At 58.2% G+C, this 18,358-nt stretch overlaps 1 protein-coding gene across 3 annotated transcripts in view; it reads left to right on the forward strand.

Moving 5' to 3' along the window:
* The first annotated feature begins 5,691 nt into the window (after positions 1 to 5,691).
* PPP6R2 (protein phosphatase 6 regulatory subunit 2) overlaps positions 5,692 to 18,358 on the forward strand; it is a 55,643-nt gene continuing 42,976 nt past the window's right edge. For 2 of the 3 annotated variants that reach the window (XM_059472516.1, XM_059472514.1), the window contains exon 1: positions 5,692 to 5,828. The gene's annotated coding sequence lies outside the window, so the exon portion shown is untranslated. Of the gene's footprint in view, positions 5,829 to 5,943; positions 6,100 to 18,358 lie in introns of those variants that run through there. The other variant, XM_059472515.1, reaches the window with a different exon arrangement.

Consider the following 18,358-nt stretch of genomic DNA (forward strand, 5'->3'; position numbering starts at 1 on the left):
GGCGGCCGGGAGGTCCCGAGACCATCGAGACGGGAGCGGGCGCGCAGAGCGGCGCGGGCGGGGCTGTGCCGGTGTCATGGCGGCGGCGTGAGGGTTCCGCGGGGTTGGGTCTATTGAACCCGCGGCGGCTTCACTGCTCGGCGCCCGGCCCCCGCGTGTGCCGGCCAGGGCTCGTCGGACTCCCGCGTGTGCCGGCCGGGGCCCGTCGGACCCCCGCGTGTGCCGGCCAGGGCCCGTCGGACTCCCGTGTGTGCCGGCCGGGGCCCGTCGGACCCCCGCGTGTGCCGGCCGGGGCCCGTCGGACTCCCGTGTGTGCCGGCCGGGGCCCGTCGGACCCCCGCGTGTGCCGGCCGGAGCCTCCCCGGCCTCCCCGAGCCCCCGTTCGCAGCCCCCCGGTCCTGCAGGGCCGGTTTTAGGAGCGCTCCAAACACCCTTTAGAAAAGACGCTGTTTGTTCCCTGCCGGGCGTGAGGAGGAGATTTCCACAAAGCAGGCTCACGAAGGGGTAAAATACGGCATCTCTTTTACCAGAGAAGTTGCACAGACCCGCCCCAGTGTAACTCACACTCTCCACCTGCCTAACGTACAACTCGTTGTGTGACCTAAGCTGACCCAGCTGAAAGTTGACTTTCGCTTGAGAGAGAGTTCTTTTATTGAGCGACTCCTATTGTAGAAGTTACCTGACGCCTCGGTTACGTTTACAAAGGTGAGAAAGTGACACCGGTTCCTTTGGGAGCAGTTTTCCCCGGGAGTGAGGATGCACCGGGGAGCCCCGGGGCCGGGAGCTGTCCCGGGGGTGTTGGCAGAGCCGGCACGGGGGTGTTCCAAGGCAGAGGGCAAAGACTGACCCGGGATTGTTAGTTACCGAGGTTTTTGTGCGATTCCAGGCACGTGAATGCAATGCACGAGCTGCTTCCTGCTCGCGGACATCTGGGAAATAGCGGGGATGAATCACAGATCTGCGGCAGGTTTGCTGAGGAGCACCCAGGCACTTTGGGGGGTTATTTATTGCCAGGGCCAGGCCCGGAGCACAGGAGGAGTAGGAGCAGTGTAAAGAGAAAGTGTGAGAAGGAACAATTCCACCCTGGCAGTGCCCAAGGCCAGGTGGGACAGGGCTTGGAGCACCCTGGGACAGTGTCCCTGCCCACAGGACTGGGTGGGCTTTGAGGCCCCTTCCAGCTAAACCATTCCATGATTCCAGAGTCCCCATTGGTGTCCAAGTGACCCCGAGTGTCCCCCCAGAGACCCCGGGTGTGTGGTGTCACTGCAGCTCCTGGCAGGAGCTGTTTTCCACAGGAATCCCATGGCCAGGCTGCCGAGCTCCCACAGCAGCATTGCCCCCGTGGGTTTGGTTATTTATTTTGGCACTTCTTTGGCCCCCCCGTGTTGTTTGTTCAGTTTCAGCCCTTTAATGTCCTTGCCCCACCTGCCCTGCCCCTGTCAAACTCCCCTGGTCAGGGAGCAGAGGAGCTGCACCTAAACACTGCCCTGTCCCATGAACTGCTAATTAATGCTGAATATCATTTATTACAGGCTTGTAATAAAGCCTGCAACACTGCATTTATACTTGCCACACTTGGAGGTGATTCTTGCCACACAAGGGACAGGGGGAAAAGATAAGGAAAATATGAATTAAAAATATTGGACATTGTTTCCTCATAACTCTTTGTCCCACAATAAAAATCAGATTTAATCTTGTCCCAGGGTTCTCCCATGGCTAATTTCACTGCAACCACACAAACATTCCCTCCTGGCCAAGCAGAAGAAAATTAACTGTGAATAAAAAGAACAATAAAAGTGCTTAGAACGTCTGAGAAGTGTAAAAGTGAGGGCTGGAGGGTTTCCATTAGAACGGGAGCAGAGCCCTGTCCCTGAGCAGGGAGCTGTCAGGAACAGAAGGTCACACCCAGCATCCCCATTCCTTCACTGAGAACTTCCCAGAGCCAGGAGGCAGGACAGGCAAATGTTGGAATCACAGAACCAGGGAATCCTGGAATGGCTGGGTGGGAAGGGACCCCAGAGCCCCTGCAGTGCCACCATGGGCAGGGACACCTCCCACTGTGCCAGGCTGCTCCAGCCCCAGTGTCCAGCCTGGCCTTGGGCATTGCAGGGATGCAGGGGCAGCCCCAGCTGCTGCGGCAATGCCAGCCCAGGCAGGAATTCCTCATTGCCAAGATGCCACCCATGGCTGCCCTCTGGCAGTGGGAGCCATTCCCTGTGTGCTGTCCCTGCAGGCCTTGTCCCCAGTCCCTCTGCAGCTCTGCTGGAGCCGCTGCAGGCCCTGCCAGGGGCTCTCAGCTCTCCCTGGATCCTTCTCCTCTCCAGGTGAGCACTCCCAGCTCTCCCAGCCTGGCTCCTCAGGAGGTTTCCATGAGCTCAGGACCTGCCGCAGAGCAGTTCTGGTTTCCTGTTGTTGAAACCCCCGAGCCCTCAGGACTCCTTTGCCCACCTGCTCTCGGTATCCCCCGGCTGGAGCCCTGCGGGGCTCGGGCTGTGCCCAGCCCAGGCTGCTGGTTGTGGCCAGGGGAGGCTGCAGAGCGGGATTTCCCGCAGGGCTGAGTTTGGTGCCCTCAGGAGAGGCTGTGAGGGTCCGATGGCAGCAGCCGGCTGGTTCCAGAGCCCGGGCCGAGCCGGGGAGCTCCGGCTGCTGCTGGACCATATTTGGGAAGGTCGGCGGTGCAGCCCTGCGAGCGCAGCGCTGGTGCCGAGCGCGGAGCCGCCGGGGCAGCGCTGGGGCCGCCGCTCATCTCCCCGGCAACCCGGCAAACACAACATTGCCCAACCCTGCCGGCTATAATTAACCGTGCGCCCCGGCCCCGCAGGAGCCGCTGCCCTGGCCGCCTGCGCTCCCGCGCTGCCGGCCGGGATAATGTGGATAATGTTCCCCAGAGCAGCGAGGAACATTCCCTGCAGCCCCGGGAACGTGCGGGGTGCCGCAGGCCAAGGAATGTGAGCTGCTCATCGGGCTCTTTGTGCTCGGGCACTCGGAGCCGTGGGATTTGAACCAGGCCCGGTCACTCGGCCCAAAAGGCAGCCAGAGAGAAACGCCGGGGTTTGGAAAAGCTCCCAGGGCAGCGCTGGGTGCTCGGCAGAGTCTGTGGCTGCGGGAGAAGGGAGGAGAGCTCGTCCCCTCCTCCCTGCAGGGCCGCTCAGATTAATGTCAAACCGGCGCTGGGAGATCCTGTTCTGATGCCTGCTGGAGGCACCAGATCACGCCTCAATCCGAGCCAAGAATAGATCCCAGAATTCTTCATCATCCACAGCCTATTCTGGGCTGCAGCCTCCCACCCAGCGTGTGCCCGCTCCCGCTGGGAATCCTGCTCAGGCTCAGCTCCATCCCTGCTCCAGGGCCGGGGGCTCTGCAGGCAGAGCGCTCCTTGTGCTGGGGGGCTGCCCTCACACAGAGCACCTGCAGGGAATCCTGCAAGGGTTTGGATTGAGGGGTCCCCGATGCCCCCCACTGCCACCCTGCCAGGGACAGGGACACCTTCTGGGAGTCCAGCCTGGCCCAGCCTGGCCCTGCCCCTCGTGTCGGTGCTGAGGACATTCGAGCAGTTGTTCCCAGTGGGATCCAGTGCCCTGTGCCACAGCCAGGGCACAGAACCGTGGCCTGGGCTGTCTGTCGCTGTCCCTGTCCCTGTCCCTGCTGGGAGAGGGGAGCTGGCAGCTCCTGGCCCTGCTGCTGCCAAGCCCAGAGTTCAGCTGTATCTTAGCGTGTTCCAGAGGGCTGGAGCAGAGACCAAGGAAGCTGTTCCAAGGTTGGAGCTCTAGAAATCAGCTGGAGGAGTCAGGCTGTACAACCCCAGCCCTCCTGGGGGCGGGAATGGGCTCTGAGGGCGGCTGGAAGGTTTGGGAATTTGCTTGGATGGTTTCGTCCTGTCCCCAGCAGCCACAGCAAGCCACAAAAAATGCTTTATAAGCCCATTTCCCTCCAACAGATGAAACAGGGAAGTGAAACTCCTGAGGTTGTGCTATTTTTTCCGCATTAATGGCCACCAACGTGCTAATTACCACACTGGGTGCCATGTAAATTCTAGGAGTCCTTCCCTTGCAGCTCTCACACTGGAAAAGCGTCCATAAACGAGGAGTTTTACCCACTCAGTCATGGGGGACACTTCTATGGCATTTCTGTGGCACAGTCCCATGGCCAAACCCCAGCCTGCGGCAGGGGGTGACACGGGATGAGCCTTAAGCTCCCTCCCAGCCCCGACCATTCCAGGATCCCGTGATTCCGTGGCCCCTGCCAGCAGGGCAGTACAAAACCGTCCCTCTTTTCCCATGGCAAAGGCCACGTTTTCCCTGTAAACTTTAACCACGTGCAGGAGTCTGTGCAGGGTCAAGGCCTTGGTGAGAGCAGCATGGAGCAGCTTAGTGGTAAATCTCATGGCAGGAATTCACTTTGGAATGAAGGATTGGATGGCTTCCTTCTGGTTCCTGGAGGATTCTGGCACTTGGAAAGCAGTTTATCCACGAGACAAAGACAAATCCGGGCACGGCGACGGCGGATCCAGGAGCCCAGGCTGCCAGCATGACTCAGAGATCCCGGCTCCAGCCCTGGCTCCCTGCTCCCTCTGGCTCCCTTTTCCCTTCCCTTCTCCAAGCTCACCCAGATCCCTGGACACGGTGGACTCTGTCCCCACCCCAGTCCCCTGACCCCCATCTCTGGGGTCCCCCCCTTGCAGTAACGCTGGGGCCACCTGAAGGCCACGGAGGGGCTCCCGCTGTCCCCGTGTCCCTCCAGCTGCGGGGTCCTGTCCTCGTGCTCCTCCTGCTCCCCCCGAGGCCGTGACCACCCCCGCGGGCCGCAGCTCGCCCACCCCGGGGTCCCGAGGGCTGTCACTATCCCCTCGCCCCTGTCCCCGGGGCTGGGGCCGCCCCACCGTTCCCCTGTCCCCGCCCTCGCCCCACCATCCCCGACCCCCTGTCCCCGTGTCCCCATCGCCATCCCAGTGTCCCCGTGTCTCTGTCCCTGTCACTTCCCCGTCCCACCATCTCCCTGTCCCCTGTCCCCGCCCCCGTGCCTCCATCTCCGCCCCCGAGTCTCCGTCCCCTTATCCTCATTCCCGTCCCTGTCTCCTCAGGTCCCCGTTCCTGTCCCCATCCCATCCCCGCCCCTGTCCCCCCATCCCCATTCCTGTCCGCGTGTCCCCATCCTCGTCCCCATTCCGCCCCACCATCCCCATCCCCATTCCCGTCCCTGTCCCCCCGTCCCGTCCCATTGTTCCCGTCCCAAGTCGCGATCCCCGTCCCACAGTCCCCATCCTGCGGTGTCCGTGTCCCTATGTCCGTGTCCCCATGTGCCCATCCCCATGCCCATCCCTGCCCCCGTCGCCGTGTCCTTATGTCCGTGCCGCCATCCCCGTGTCCCCATCTCCATGCGCTCATTCCCGTCCTCCGTCCCCGTGTCCTTATGTCCGTGTCCTCGTCCCTGTGTCCCCATGTCCATGCGCTCATTCCCGTCCCCCTGTCCCCATGCCCATCCCTGCCCCCGTCCCCGTGTCCTTATGTCCGTGTCCCCGTCCCTGTGTCCCCATCTCCATGCGCTCATTCCCGTCCCCGGTCCCCATCCCTGTCCCCGTGTCCGCTCCCCAGCCACGCCTACCTCCGATAGCACCGCCCATCAACGACCACGCCCAACTCAGACCACGCCCCCTCCCCTCGGCCCCGCCCCTCTCCCCCGCCCTGAGGGAGCCGCGGCGCCGCCGCCATTTTGGAGCCGCCGCCGCCGCCGCTCCGCCGCCGCTGCCCGCGCAGCCCCGGCCGGCCCAGCCCGCGGGCCCGGCCCGCAGCCCGGCCCGGCAGCGCCCGAGGGCAGCCCGGCACCCGCAGGTGAGACCCGGCTGTCACCGCCGCCCTCGCGGGGCCAGGGTCGGGGCTGGGCCCGGCGCCGCGGACTGGGCCCCGCCGCCCCCCCGGCTCCGCTCCGGCCTCCCGGAGCCGCCCCCCGAGCTCTGGGGGTTCGGTACCGTTTGGGGGGTTAAAAATCTCCCGCGCCGAGCCGCTGTCCGGGGCTGGGCCGTGGTCCCGCCGCCTCGTTCCGTGCGGATCTGGGTTAAATCCGCCTGCTCTGCGCGTGACAGTTTCCTTTTGCCGTGTTTTGGTGCGTGCGGGGCGGGCTGGCGGGGCGGGGGGCTGGGGCTGCGGCCTCCCGGTGCTCCTGGAGCTCACCTGGCCGGCCGGGAGTGGCCGGAGCTGTCGGGAGTGGTGGCGGTGGCAAGGTCAGGGGTCAGGTCACCCTTCCTGCGACTCAGATCCCCCTCCTAGGGCTCAGCGCGCACTCCCGAGGGTCTGCTCACCTTCCGGGGGTCCCCCGCCCGAGGGTCCCTGGGGGTCTGGTCCCTTTCCCGAGGGTCAGGTCCGCCTCTCGAGGTTCTTGTCCCCCTACCGGGGGTCAGGTCAGTCCCGGAGGTCTGGTCCCTTCGGGGGGTCAGATCACCCTTCTGAGGGTCCCCCTTCCTGGGCTGTGGTTCCCCTCCTATAGGTCAAGTCCTTCTCGGCTGTCTGCTCCCCTTCCCGAGGGTCTTGCTCCCCTTTGCGGAGGTCTGGTTGCCTTCCCGAGAGGCTGGCCCGTCCTCCGGGGTTCTGGTCCCGTTCCCGCGGGTCAGGTCCCTCCCGGGGGTGAGAGGAGAGGGATCAGTGGTCAGGGTCCCTCTCCTGAGGGTCTGGTCCCTTCCCGGGGTCAGGTCCCTGCCGGGGGTCACAGGAGGGGGCTCAGCCTCCCACGGTGCCACCCTCCTGGGGACCTGCCCACCTCAGGGTGCAGAGTTTGGCCGTAAATGTCACCGTGCTGGTTTTATTAACGACCAGCCCCGCTGGAATCACCACAAGATTGATCTGACAGGAAAGCGGCTCCTGGCAGAGGCTGGGAGGGCCCTGCTGAATTTGAGGGCCTTGTTTTGCACCAGCTAAAAAAAAAAAAAACAAACTAGGAAGTGAAAAAGAGAAACTGAGCGAACTTGGAGGGGCCTAAGAGGTTTTTCCTCACTTGATCCCCGCTTGGAAATCAGTGTTTTAAAAACTTAAAGGTTGTTTTCATTGTTTATTTTGTGCCTAAGAAAGGAGAAAGTGGTGATTCCAGCCCTGCCCAGCCCCACAGGTTTGAACCAAGCTCTTAGGAGCAGATTTGGGTTATAAAGCTCTGTTTAAAGCCTGATGAGAGAAGAAACATTTATGTTTTCTCTTATTACTCTGACACTTAAAAGCGAACATGCTGCCAAAATACTTCAGTGGTAAAAAATACCCTTGGTGGATGGTAGTATAGGGATTTCCATGGCAACCAATGGTGATCTCATGGGAAGCAAAGTTAAATTTTGGGCTGTCAGTGGGAGCACATCATGGCCTGGGCTGGCCTGGGTGACATTTGCTCGGCAGAAGGTGCTGAGGGCTGGGTAGGAACAAACTGGTCTGAAACCTTGGCTTGTTCTCTGTGTGTACACTGATATTCCTGGTGCTTTCTGTACCTCCTTTGGATTAACGTTGAAATGCAAGGATGTGGGACGAGGTCCTGGCTGGCAGCGGGGACAGATTGGCGGTGCAGCAGCAGGTGCCTGTCGGGCAGGTGGTGCAGGAAAGGTTCCTGCAGAACCTCACGCTGGGGGAAGGTTTGTTGTGGGATGCAGGAGCTGTGGAGCATCTCCTGCTCAGCCTGGTGTTCCAGGAGCTCTGCGTGTGCTGTGGGAGGGACAGGGTGGATTTCTGACTTCACAAATTGGAAACTGTCAAAAATAATAACGACGAGGCAGCGCTGTGTGAGAGCTGCTGCTCGGGGGTTTGTTACCAGGAGAAAAGTGTTCTGTGGGCTTACAGGATTTTTGGGAAGCTCCAGGCCGCTGTTGGCAGAGCTTGCCTGGGGAACAGGGGGCTGGGGGGCCCAGCTGTGTTCCAGAGTGGGATCCCCTGGTCCTGATCACAGCTTCCTGGTTGGATTGGGAGACAGCTGGAGGGAATCCCATCCCTGCTGTCCCCCACAGTGAGATCCTGAGCGAGAAGGGGGTGTTGGTTTGTTAATGCTTCCTCTCCTCTTTGGTAGGGAGATATCCCAGTGTTTCCTGTGGTGCTTTTCCATGCTCTCTGCAGGGAATGCTTCATTTGAGGTCTCCCCTGAGTTTTCAGGTGGCAAAGGGGACCCAAAACTTTTCTTCCCTGAGCCTAGCAAGCGGTATAGAGGAATTCCAGCATCACAGAACCATGGAATCTCCTGAGTGGGAAGGGCCCACAGGGATCACAGATCCAGCTCCTGTGCATCCCTGGAACGCTGTGCAAACACTCCTGGAGCTCTGGGGCTGTGCCCGTTCCCTGGGGAGCCTGGGCAGTGCCCAGCACCCTCTGGAATAGAGCCTGTTCTGATGTCCATGCTATCCCTGCCCTGGCACAGCTCCAGCTGTTCCCTGGGTCCTGTCCCTGCTCAGCAGAGTCTGGGGGGAGCTTGGGGCTGGGAACAGAGGGCTGAGCTCTCCTGCTCTCCTTGCTGACTGCCAGGGGTGCAGGTGGAGCAACCCTGGGCTCTGTGCTCGGGATCATGACTCTGTGGATGTCATCCAGCAGGATGGTTCAACAGGGGCTGCGAGTCACAGTGCCTGAAGGGCAGGAGCTGCAGCTCAGCCATAAAAATGGGCAAACTGGAATGCCAGGAAATAGGAGAGTCTCTTGTTGAAGTAAATCTTGGGTTTGGAACAGGAGTAGAACAAGAATAACTGGGAAATTTGGGTGCAAATGGTGCGGGAGAAACGGGTGAGGTCGGCGAGCTGACAGCAAAGGAGGAGCTGGGTGCTTCAATCATAGGATCAAGGAATATCCTGAGTTGGAAGGGGCCCACAGGGATCATCCAGTCCAGCTCCTGCCCCTGCCTGGGACCCCCCAAATCCCACCCTGTGCATCCCTGGCAGTGTTGTCCCAGTGCTCCTGGAGCTCTGGCAACCCCGAGGCCATGCCCATTCCCTAGGGAGCCTGTGCCAGGTTGACAGAACTTCAGAGACCTTTACAGGGAGGAAGGTTTGTGGGAGGTCTTGTTTTGCTGGATGCAGAATTCCTGAAGAACTAATTGAGGAGTTAATAGAGTGAGTTAATGAGTGACGGCAGTGCTCGGGCCGGGCTGTCAGACACTGAGCCTCGGCCGGGAGCAGCAGTCCCTCACTCCTGGCCCTGTCTATGGGGAGAACACAGCCCTGCTCCCAGTTACATTCATGGGCTGCGGTGGTTTTACCTCCTTTTCATGGAAAATCCACAGATGTCGGGGTTTATGGAAGGCTCAGGGAAGGAATGTGGCCTCTGTGTGACCAGGAGTAGCAACAAAGGCTCTTAAGTGTCTCCTTTGATTCAATATTATTGGAAGCAGGAGTGTGTTGTCTTTCCTGGCTGCTGCTGTGTTTCTCTACTTGAGCTTTTCTTTTTCCCTCTCTGCTCCCTGTTCCTCCCACCATCCTCCCCTCACTCCTGATGGACTTCCCTGCTCCTTGTTTTGATCCTACCCAGCTGCCAGCACTGCAATAACCAATATTGACATTACTATCACTGCCTGGACTATTTTTACCTGCACCTTAACTCTGGTTTGGAGGGAAACTTGGGCAAATAAATATCAGTTATCTCAGGAAATGAAGCTTTTGCAGCCAAGCTTGAAAATATCAGACAAAAAAGGCTCAGATTTAGGTGGAATTTGAGTGCCACACATATTGCTGTTGGATGAGGTGTGGAAGTGGGAAGTTCCATCTTTGTGTTTCTTAGTGCCTGTTAGTCCCAGATGGAGCAGAGGCACCTCGAGAGTGACAGTAATAAATGTCTGCAGGGCCTGAAGCCTGACCAGAATTGTCATTTTTGTCAGGGGCGCCTTTAAACCGAACCCCACGTGGCACAGAGCCGTGACCGGGGGCTGTCACCGCAGCGAGGGTGAGGTGCTGTCAGGAGGAAGTGCAGCTCCTCAGCCTGAGCTGGCAGCTCTGCAGCTGCTGGGCTGGGATTGCTCCTCCTCGTGCTTCTCAGTCTCTCTTTGCCGTGTCTGCTTGTTACCTGAGAGCCGGGAGCTCTGGGGGTGGCTGTCCCCGGTGTCACGGTACCCACACACCCCATTCCTTTCCCTGGAGTCAGCCGAGGTGCCTGCGGACACCAGGATCAGCTGGGCAGGAGGGGAAGCTGGAAGGTGCGAGGGAGAAACCTTCTGGTGAAATGGCAAAGGGCAGGGAGTCACTGGGGGCAGGCAGAGCTCAGAGCTTTTCCCTGCCTGGGGCAGAGTGAAAAGCTTCTCTGGCACAGCTTTCCACAGAATCTGCTGAGCTGGACGGGAGCACAGGGATCCCAGATCCAGCTCCTGGCCCTGCACAGACACCCCAACGATCCCAGGGAGGGAGCTCTGGCAGCCTCGGGGCCGTGCCCATTCCCCAGGCAGCCTGGGCAGTGCCCAGCACCCTGTGGGGCAGAACCTTTCCTGCTTCCCAGCCTGACCCTCCCTGGCACAGCTCCAGCCATTCCCTGGGTGCTGTCCTTGCTCTCAGGGAGCAGAGATCAGAGCTGCCCCTCGGGATGAAGCTGCAGCCCCTTGGGAGCTCTGAGCTCAGTCTCCTCCAGCTGGACATTCCAAGTGCCCTCAGCCGCTCCTTGTGTGGCCCCTCCAGAGCCTTCCCCATCCCCATGTCCCTCCTTTGGATGCTCCCCAGGAGCTTTAGTTGTTTTGTATATTGAGGTGCCCAGTCCCAGGAGTGGAGGTGAGGCCTCCCCAGTGCAGAGCAGGACAGTCCCCTCCCTTGCTGCTGTCCCTGATGCCCCTGAGACGGATGTTCCTCCTGGCACCAGGGCACAGGTGACTCAGGTCCCCCTTGCCGTCCACCAGGACCAGGTCCCTTCCCAGAGCTGCTCTCCAGCCTCCCCATCCCGGCCTGTGGGTGCATCCAGCTGCAGAATCCGGCACCTGCCTGTGTTAAACCTCACACTGCTGCTGATTGCCAGCCCTCGGATTTCTCCAGGTCTCTGCAGGGCCTCTTCCTTAGGGGAGGCAGCAGCTCCTCCTGGTTTTGTGCCATCTGCACACTTCCCTGGTGTCCCCTCAAGCTGCATCCAGGTCACAGTGAAGGTGCTGAAGGAGCTGGGCCTGAGCTGGAGCCAGGTGGAACTTTGGCTTTGCAGGGAAACTTCCCAGACATCTGGACTGCTCAGTTCAGGGTTTGTGTGGACCTGGCAGTGCCCCTGCTGCACTTGAGGGTGCCTGTGCTGGGAACCTGGGGTTGCAGTGGGATTTCAGTTCTGCAGTTTGCTGCTGCTCAGAGTTCTGTGGCCTGGAGTGACACTGATGACTCTGGAGTCACTTTGATTCTGATTTCCTCGAGCAGCTTTCGGAACAGTGGCAGCAGAGCAGAACCTGGCACTGGGAGAGGCACAAACCTGCAGGAGTGGGGATGGTCTGGCTGCTGCTGCCACAGGAAGGAAGAAGGAAATAGAACACAAGAAGCTGCTTCAGTTTCAGTTTTGTGTTCGATTCCTTGTGAGGACTGAGTTCTGTCGCACCTCAGAGAACACACCGCTGGCTCTGCTGTGACATTTGGGGTTTTCTTCCATGTGGCAGTCTCTTCCTTTCCTTCGTTCCCGTAGCCCTGCACAGCCTGCAGCTCGTTCCAGCTCCTGGCTCGGCTGTGCAGCAGGCTGGGATGAGAAGGTTGTGTTTCCTTAGCTGTTTATTTGTGTTCTCTTCCCTCGGCAGATCCCCTGGGACGCCGTTTAATTGAATTCTTTTATGTTAAGATGGATTTCTTTTCTTTGAAAAGGATAATTGAGCCTGTGAGCTCACAGGTTGCAAACTGTCCCCGTGTCCCCGAGGCGGAGGACGAAGGGCAGGGTTGCCCCGTGCCAGGAGCGGGCAGGAGGCCAGGGTGCCCTGTGCTGGCACCGCGTCCGTGCGGGATGGCAGCGGCACAGCGCGGGCACGGAGCCAGCACCGGCAGCTCCGCAGCTGGAGCGGCACGGCAGCGCTGGCACCGGGCACAGCACGGGCACCTGGGAGCCAGGAGGGAGCGCAGTGACAGGGCCAGGGCTGGCCTGGGATTTAACCAGGGCATGGTTGTATGGCGCTGGCAGCATCGTGGTGCAACGTATTCCTGGTGTGGCTGTGCGGCTGCTGGGCTCGCAGGGAGCAGGACTCAGATACCTCCCCTTCCTGGGAACTTCTGCTGCTGCCTCTGAGAGCCTGCAGCTCCTGACAGCAGAGGGACTGGAGCTGCTGGAGTGAACCCAGAGAGGCCATGGGGGTGCTCGAGCTCCTCTGCCCTGCAGCCAGGCCGGGAGAGCTGGGGGTGCTCACCTGGACAGGAGAAGGATCCCGGGAGAGCTGAGAGCCCCTGGCAGGGCCTGCAGGGGCTCCAGCAGAGCTGCAGAAGGACTGGGGACAAGGCCTGCAGGGACAGCACACAGGGAATGGCTCCCACTGCCAGAGGGCAGCCATGGGTGGCATCTTGGCAGTGAGGAATTCCTGCCTGGGCTGGCATTGCCACAGCAGCTGGGGCTGCCCCTGATCCCTGCAGTGCCCAGGGCCAGGCTGGACCCTGGGGCTGGAGCAGCCTGGCACAGTGGGAGGTGTCCCTGCCATGGCTGGGTGGCACAGGAGGGGCTCTGAGGTCCCTTCCTACCCAACCCATCTCATGACTGTGCACTTCTGTTTCACTGAACATGAGTCCCACTGCTGGAAGTTCTGCCGGGCAGTTGGAATATGGGGCTGGAATGTGATGGGGTTGCAGCGGTGGGGCTACACTGGTGTTGACAGCAGCCACAGCTCTGTGTTAGGTTAAGTCAAGCTCAGCCCAGGGAATGGAATAACCAGGTTATCCTGAGAGCCTGGAGCCAGACACCCCATTCCTGCTGAGCAGGTGCTCAGTCTGCACCATTTAGCAAATTGGAAAGCACCAAAGGGTGTTTTTGCAGCTTAGCTCTGCAGCTTGTTTCCTTTTTATTTTTCAGTTGGAAGATTGTTTTTTTTTTGTGCTCAGTTGTTATTTACTTCTTCTGCATTCTCCTAGTCTTCGTTCCCTGCCATGATTAGAATGAGATGGTATTTAAAGTCCCTTCCCACCCAAACCATTCTATGATTCCCTGATTTACTGTATCATTATTTAATGTTGTACTGTCCATGGTATACTCTAATTTTTCTTCCATGACTTTCCAAGTATTTCCCCTCCCCCAACAATGTGTTTCATACTTTGCCTTTGCTTTCCAGGGGCTGGACCCTCACCCTAAGTTTGCACCTCTGTGATGTAAATCCTTCTTTCTGAGGTTCAGTGGTTCAGGGTTCCTTTTTTAGTCAGTGGAGGAGCCAGGTGCTCATTCCCTGTCTGCAGGGGTCGGAAATAGCCGAGTTGTGCTGGAGAAGCGCTCCTTCCTCTCCTGCCAGGGAATCTGTGTGACTGACTGGCATCAGTCATCCTCAGCATAAAGAGCTGCCCCTCGGGTGGGACCCAGCCTGGGCAGGGGACAGGGACAGGGACCTCCTCACCTGGGTCAGGCAGCTGAGGAGATTGGGCTGGGTGTTCCCCAGCAGCTTTTCCGACCTAAGTGATTCTGTGAGTGTGAGACACTGAGGTTTAGCTGTGTCCAAACCCCGAGCTCTGCCTGGGGAACCTTCTCCCTCTTCCACAGCACGTGGATGAGTTTGCTGCTGGAAGCAGGGAGGCATTCAGAACCCTGCAGATCTCTCTAGGGCCAAAGCACTGAACCAAATCAAAGTTGTTGTTGTTGTGCACATGCCCAGCACAGCTGGTTTTCAGTTCTGTGAGGAGCACGGGGCACAGCTCTGCTGCTCCTGGCATCAGGAGGACGTGGAGCTGCTGGAGCAGGTCCAGAGGAGCCCAGCACGTTCATCCAGAGACAGCCTGGGAGAGTTGGCAATGTTCAGCCTGGGAAGGGGAAGGTTGTGTCGAGACCTCAGAGCACCTTCCAGGATCTGAAGGGATCCTAGAGAGCCAGAGAGGGACCTTGAATCAGCACTGGAGTGCCAGGACACAGGGAATGGCTTCCCACTGCCAGAGGGCAGGCATGGATTGGGTTAGATTGGATATTAGGAACTAATTCCTGCCTGGGAGGGCGGGCAGGCCCTGGCACATGGTGCCCAGAGCAGCTGGGCTGCCCCTGATCCCTGCAGTGCCCAAGGCCAGGCTGGACACTGGGGCTGGAGCAGCCTGGCACAGTGGGAGGTGTCCCTGCCGTGGCAGGGTGGCACTGGAGGGGCTCTGAGGCCCTTCAGGCAGAGGACAGGGTTTCCCCTTCTGCTTCAGTGCCTGGCATGGGGAGGACCCAAAGCTCAGAAGAAGTTTATCAATATTTTACTGAGTTTTTTCTTTCTGCTTTAGAGAAAATTTGTTTCATTATGGCTGGTCCTAGACTGGTGTGTGTAACTGAGGGCTCTGGAAACTCAAGGATGAGCTGTAAGGGGCTTTAGAGTGCCAGATGTTGGTGGGGGTTTGGGATAGGGTGTCAGCAGTGACTGCACACTCAGTTTCACTGCTGTTACACTGTAACTTCCTCTTGCAAAAGAAGCAATTTCAGGCCTTCTGTTTTTCCTTCCCTTCTGTCACCTTTGTTCTGACACATGAAATTACTGCTGCAGGGCAGTGATGTTAGTGTGGGGTGTGCTTCCGGTGTGTCCATGGCCTCCCTGCTCCTGCTTTGCCTCCATTTCCAGCAGCAGCTCTGCTCAGGAATGTTGTGTCTTGCAGGAAACAAACGGCCACTTCATTTTTGACAGGTGAATTTTGGGCATCAGCAGCAATTTCCCCATGGAATAAGGGGTCAGGCGTTGGCAGGGGCTGCCCATGGAGCTTTGGGGTGCCCATCCCTAGAGGTGTCCCAGGAATTCCTGGAGGTGGCACTCAGGGCTCTGGGCTGGGACAGGGTGGGCATTGGGCACAGCTGGGGCTCCATGGGCTGGGAGGGCTTTTCCAGCCTCAGGGATCCTGGGGTTCTTAGAGCTTCTTTGTGCTGTTTTCTCAAATACCTGGAAGCAAATGCTGAAATGAAGCAGTGCAGTTCCCAAGTACAAAACTGTTGAGTTATTTTTAGTTTTAGAAGAGAAAAGCAAGGAGAAGTATTGAGTGTATCCTTGGGGTTTGGATCTGTGCTGGAGTTTTCCGAGGAGCAGTGGAGTGAGACGGGATCACCTGGTGGGCATGGGAGACTTTGGCCATGTGGGGAAAATCCTGTTGTGTAATCCCAGTTTGTTTGGAGCTGTGGATAGTGGCCTGGTCAGGAATGTGTTATTTTGGGAAAAGCAGGTGGGATCACCACCAGCCAACCAGCAGGGCCAGTGCTGGGGGAAGCAGGAGGATCTCCAGGGCCCTGCTGAAAGGAGCAGTGCCCTGCTGGGTTTAGGTTTTGATGCTGTGGGGGCAATTCCTGCTGAGGAAATGGCTGCAGTTCCTGTGGGTTGGCCCATTCAGAGTCGTGGGGGAATCACAGGATCCCAGGATGGTTTGGGGCCTTAAAGCCCCTGCTGAGGGCAGGGACACCTTCACTATCCCAGGGGACTCCAGGCCCCACCCAGACCATTCCAAGAGAGCTGTTGATGATCACTTGTGCAAGGTGGATGTTCACTTATTTTCCCAATGTTGATCCAATCTCTAGGATTCTTTAATAAGCTTGGAAAAACAAATGTCATCCTTTTCAGTCTTTTCAAATGCTCACCCTACAGATTCCATGGGTTTTATGAGTGGTTTTGGTTATGATTGAGGGAATTCAGTCACAGTGTGAGTGACTCCTTGGATTAGTGCTCCAAGCCCGAGTTGGATGGACATTTCAGCTGGAATGCTGTCTCCTTGCTGCTGCTCCGTCCTTCCTCACTTCCCTGCCCTCCCTCCCTACTCAGACATTCCTGCAGCAATGTTGGAAGCTGGTTTGGGGGTATGATCCAGCTGGTTATTTTTTTGCTGCTAATACTGCATGGCCAAGGAAACCCATTTTTTCCCAGCAGTGCAGGTTTAGTACCCAGCAAGACGTGGCCTCAGATCAGGAGTGTGTCCTGCTGGTTTGGGATTCCCAGGGCAGGTTGAGCTTTGATGTTTCTTTGTCCAGGTAAAACCCATGGAACTCTAAAGGGTGGGTCTGAGAGTTCCCAGGGATTGTTTTCCTTTCAGGAGGTTTTATGATGGATGAATGAAGCCTGGCTCATAAATAGAGGTTAAGTGCCATGCAGGGAGAAAGATGTTTTACCCAATTCTGAGGAATTGGGTGAACGGGGAGGAATTTCCCCATGGAATAGGGGGTTCAGGCCTTGGCAGGGGCTGCCCAGGGAGCTCTGGGGTGCCCATCCCTGGAGGTGTCCCAGGAATTCCTGGAGGTGGCACTCAGGGCTCTGGGCTGGGGACAGAGTGGGCATTGGGCACAGCTGGGACTTGATGCTCTTTTCCAACCTCAGCCATTCTGAGCTCCTTCTGAGGAGTTTTTATTAATTTTAACTGCAAAACTTCTTAAACTTTGCATAAACTGTCTGTAATGCCCTGAAAGCTTGAGGAAATGAAAATGCATTTATTTAATGTCCTGTTTGAGGGCTCTGCTTCACTGAGGCCTCAGTTCTGGGTCCATTGCGTGGAGGAGCATTGGAATATTCTGGTAGGAGCTGCAGTGTGTGACAGGCTGGGCTGTTTTGCTGAGGTACAGCCACAAACTCACCTTGGGAGCTTTGAACTGGGATGAAGGAGCAGGAAAGGAGCTCGGCAGTTGTTTCACTGGCTCACTCGAGGCCGTGTGTTGATCAAAAAGGCGTCTGTGGAACGGGCAGCCCTTGATCTCCCCGTGGGGTGCAGCAGGAAATCTCAGTTTGCAAATGCTGGCCCTCAGTCTGAGTACAAAGAGGTGTCTTCTGTAACGTCACCTTCGTCTGTGTGGGCAGCAGAGGTGAAAACATCCAAGGTCCACGGAAGGACAGATGGATTTCTGTGAAACGCTGCTTGTGCACCCCAGTACAAACCAACACCCGGCTCGGAGATCCCAGGCTGGTCACGAGCAGGGATTTCTGTGGGGCTGAGCTGGGGTGACCCGGCTGAAAATGTCACTTGTTGCTTGGAGCGGACAGTAACCAACCCTGAGCAGCATCAAAGTGATGCAGGCAGGCCGAGAGGGAGGAGCCTGGAGTCCTGCAAGGGATGGAAATGAATGCTTCAAGCACCCCAGGACTTTGTTTTGCTGCTTTAACATTCAAATGCAGTTGCAAATCTTACACTCAAAGTTAATATTTAATGGGAAGCCCCGAGTCCCCCCGGGGTTCCTTGGGACTGGTGTTGCTTCCATGGGGTCAGCACAGAGGAGCAGCTGCAAATACCAATCCTGCCGAATTATTGCTGAAATAGAGATCACAGACTGGGAGATTGCTCTGCCCTCAGAGCTGATGTGAGCCCAGCAGCCCACAGAGGTGAATTTTAGGGATGTATTGAGCTCCATGTGCGCCGGCTGAGCTGGTAAAAAAGGCCTTTTTTGTGCTGTTCTGTTCCCAGAGCGCTTGGGATCCTTTTCTGCAGCCTTTTCTTGCAGCTTTTGAAGTGCTGCGGTTTCGGTTTCTTCGTGTCTGGGTGTGGAGCAGTTAATTAAAAAAGTAACATTTAAATCGAGAAGCTGTGCAAATTCTGTCTTTAGCATGGGGTAGGGCAGCAATTAGGAGGCTGCTTAACGAGATACTGGGTGAGGATAAGGTTGATGATCAAAACAAAGTACTCCTGATATCATCTCTGTCTTTGGGAGCTTCGGAGGCCAAGAAGGATTAGAAGGAGCTCTTTATTTCGGGTGTACATTTGTCCAACACAGAGGCCTTCAAGGGTTTATTGCCAGGGGCAGTTTTTTGTTAAAGAAAAAGCCCAGCACAGCCCCTTTCTATGCAGAGCAGCATCCCACTGTGCCTGCGGTTTCCTGCTGGTGGCCAGGGAACCTCGGGTGGTGCTGAGCTGGGTGGGAGCTTGCAGAGGGACGGGGGCACAGCAGGGTGAGGGACAGCCAGGCCAGGTGCCAGGTGCTGCCCTGGGCTCAGCTCCAGGCCGGGGCAGGGGGCTGCAAAGCTGGGAAAGGCCCTGGGGGTGCTGTGCCAGCGGCTGGGCACGAGCCCAGGGGGGCCAGGGGGGCAGGAGGGCGATGGGCACGGCCCCAGGGCAGGGACTGTCCCCTGTGCTGGCCCTGCCCAGGGACCCCCTGGGATCCTGGGGGCAGCTCAGGAGAGCCCTGGAGGGGCTGCAGTGTCCAGGGAATGGGGCTGGGAATGGCCTGGAGCCCCAGCAGGGCTGAGGGAGCTGGGCAGGGGCTGAGCCTGGAGCAAAGGAGGCTCAGGGGCCCTTGTGGCTCTGCACAAGTCCCTGCCAGGAGGGCACAGCCGGGGGGAACAGGGACAGGAGCAGAGGGAGCGGCCTCAGGCT

This window comes from Ammospiza nelsoni, chromosome 5 (assembly GCF_027579445.1).
Source record: "Ammospiza nelsoni isolate bAmmNel1 chromosome 5, bAmmNel1.pri, whole genome shotgun sequence".
NCBI classification, from domain to species: domain Eukaryota; kingdom Metazoa; phylum Chordata; class Aves; order Passeriformes; family Passerellidae; genus Ammospiza; species Ammospiza nelsoni.